We start from the raw sequence: 3,036 nt of genomic DNA, 5'->3' as shown, positions 1-3,036 counted from the left end.
GGTAACAGTTAGGAGAACTATTAATAGATCATTAACCTGTCTAATTTAAATCAATTACTTAGATTTATACGCAGTTAGTTAGTGCTTAGAAATAGGTAAGCAGACAGAATGTAAGTATGTGTCTGACACACAGTGGCGTTTCTCTTAAGGGCTGAGCAGTCTTTATAACTTGTGTTTTCTAGGGCATTCAGCCATTTAAGATAATGAGGGATTTGACGAAGTGCTCCAAGAAGCCGGCACCCGAACGCTCCAGGAACGCCATTACGAGAGAAACCGATTTTTTCCGAAAGATAGTCATATTGTATATGAAGATAGTAACTGTTCTCGAAAGAACAGATACCACTGATGACCGTGTAGCTTCTCTAGAATAAATGATAATTAATTGAAACCCTCAACTGCCGACAGGTGTTGTTGATATACCTCGATGGGGACAGCTGAAAATATGTGCCCCGACCGGGACTCGAACCCGAGATCTCCTTTTAAATGGCAGACGCTCTATCCATCTGAGCCACCGAGATGAATAGCGCGTCCTCGGTGGCTCAGACGGATAGAGCGTCTGCCATGTAAGCAGGAGATCCCGGGTTCGAGTCCCGGTCGGGGCACACGTTTTCAGCTGTCCTCATCGAGGTATATCAACAACACGTGTCGGCAGCTGAGGGTTTCAATTATTTATCATATAGTCATATTGGCTGTACGTATTACCAAAGAGATAGAAATCACTGCCACCTGCTACGACCATGGACATTTCGGCAGTGCCCAGTCCACAGAGCTACAAGGTCAAGGGTTCCTATGAATACTATGCGGTGCGACATTTCAGCTTTCACTTCCCAGCTACCTGGCACCGTTACTGGAACCACCACTCCAAACACCAACTACTAATTAATTTCCCTACTGGACGAGCTTTCGAAATCCTGCCCGAGGAAAACCTGACTCTCTTAAGCGCCATGCTAGATCTAATTCTTCCAGCTACCCTGGATCAGACGGATGTGTGATGGTGGAACATCTACTCGATCACGTAAGAAAACATTGGACCAAATGACACCACCGACTCGTAACCGTAGGGAGTCACACCTCAACTGTTTGTGTAATTTTGATCATAATGAGTATTGCGTACAGCCATCTCAAACGTCCATTTTCCTAAGCCCACCCTTATTTTCCTTCAATCAGGTGGTCCACAACAGTCAGGTCGGCACCAGTAAAGAAGCGATTCAACCACATTGAGCAATAAAAAGTTAGGAAAAAAAACTAAAGATGAGCGCAGAAACTCAGTACTCAAGCGTAGCAGGAGTGAGATCTGTATAAAGTGAAAAATAGAAACAAAAAGGAGTACACGCCCAAGTCTTATTCCAGCAATAACGAAACATTGACAGATATGCAGGGTGGTCCACTGATCGTGACCGGGCCAAATATCTCAACAAATAAGCATCGAACATAAAAACTGCAAAGAACGAAACTCGTCTATCTTGAAGGGAGAAACCAGATGGCGCTATGGTTGGCCCGCTAGATGGCGCTGCCATAGGTCAAACGGATATCAACTGCGGTTTTTTTATACGAACCCCCACTTTTATTACATATTCGTGTAGTACGTAAAGAAATATGAATGTTTTACTTGGACTACTTTTTTCGCTTTGTGATAGATGGCGCTGTAATAGTCACAAACGTATAATTAAGAAACGTATAAGTACATACGTGGTATCACGTGACATTCCGCCAGTGCGGACGGTATTTACTTCGTGATACATTACCCGTGTTAAAATGGACCGTTTACCAATTGCGGAAAAGGCCGATATCGTGTTGATGTATGGCTGTTGTGATCGAAATGCCCAACGGGCGTGTGCTATGTATGCTGCTCGGTATCCTGGACGACAATATCCAAGTGTCCGGACCGTTCGCCGGAAAGTTACGTTATGTAAGGAAACAGGAAGTGTTCAGTCACATGTGAAACGTCAACCACGAGCTGCAACAATGATGATGCCCAAGTAGGTGTTTTAGCTGCTGTTGCGGCTAATCAGCACATCAGTAGCAGACAAACGGCGCGAGAATCGGGAATCTCGAAAACGTCGGTGTTGAGAATGGTACATCAACATTGATTGCACCCGTACCATATGTCTATGCGCCACGAATTGCATGGCGACGACTTTGAACGTTGTGTACAGTTCTGCCACTGGGCACAAGAGAAATTACGGGACGATTACAGATTTTTTGCACGCGTTCTATTTAGCGACGAAGCGTGATACACCGACAGCGGTAACGTAAACCGGTATAATATGCACTATTGGGCAAACGGAAAATCCACGATGGCTGCGACAAGTGGAACATCAGTGACCTTGGCGGGTTAATGTATGGTGCGGCGTTATGGAAGGAAGGATAATTGGCCCCCATTTTATCGATGGCAATCTAAATGGTGCAGTGTTGCTGATTTCCTATGTAATGTTCTACCGACGTTACTAGAAGATGTTTCACTGCATGACAGAATGGCGATATACTTCCAACATGATGGATGTCCGGCACATAGCTCGCGTCCGGTTGAGGCGGTATTGAATAGCTTATTTCATGACATGTGGATTGGTCATCGAAGCACCATACCATGGCCCGCACGTTCACCGGATCTGACGTCCCCGGATTTCATTCTGTGGGGAAAGTTGAAGGATATTTGCTATCGTGATCCACGCACAACGCCTGACAACATGCGTCAGCGCGTTGTCAATGCATGTGCGAACATTACGGAAGGCGAACTACTCGCTGTTGAGAGGAATGTCGTTACACGTATTGCCAAATGCATTGAGGTTGACGGACATCATTTTGAGCATTTATTGCATTAATGTGGTGTTTACAGGTAATAACACTGTAACAGCATGCGTTCTCAGAAATGATAAGTTCACAAAGGTACGTGTATCACACTGGACAACCGAAATAAAATGTTCAAACGTACCTACCTTCTGTATTTTCATTTAAAAAACCTACCTGTTACCAACTGTTCATCTAAAATTGTGAGCCATATGTTTGTGACTATTACAGCGCCATCTATCACAAAAT

General features: G+C 44.5%; 1 non-coding gene across 1 annotated transcript; it reads left to right on the top strand.

The window, feature by feature from the left end:
* The first annotated feature begins 528 nt into the window (after positions 1 to 528).
* On the top strand, positions 529 to 602 carry Trnat-ugu (transfer RNA threonine (anticodon UGU)). Its single transcript has one exon. It is a non-coding gene; the product is annotated as a tRNA-Thr (tRNA).
* Positions 603 to 3,036: the final 2,434 nt, after the last annotated feature.

This window comes from Schistocerca serialis, chromosome 6 (assembly GCF_023864345.2).
Source record: "Schistocerca serialis cubense isolate TAMUIC-IGC-003099 chromosome 6, iqSchSeri2.2, whole genome shotgun sequence".
NCBI lineage: Eukaryota > Metazoa > Arthropoda > Insecta > Orthoptera > Acrididae > Schistocerca > Schistocerca serialis.
This window is presented reverse-complemented; position numbering and strand designations above follow the sequence as displayed.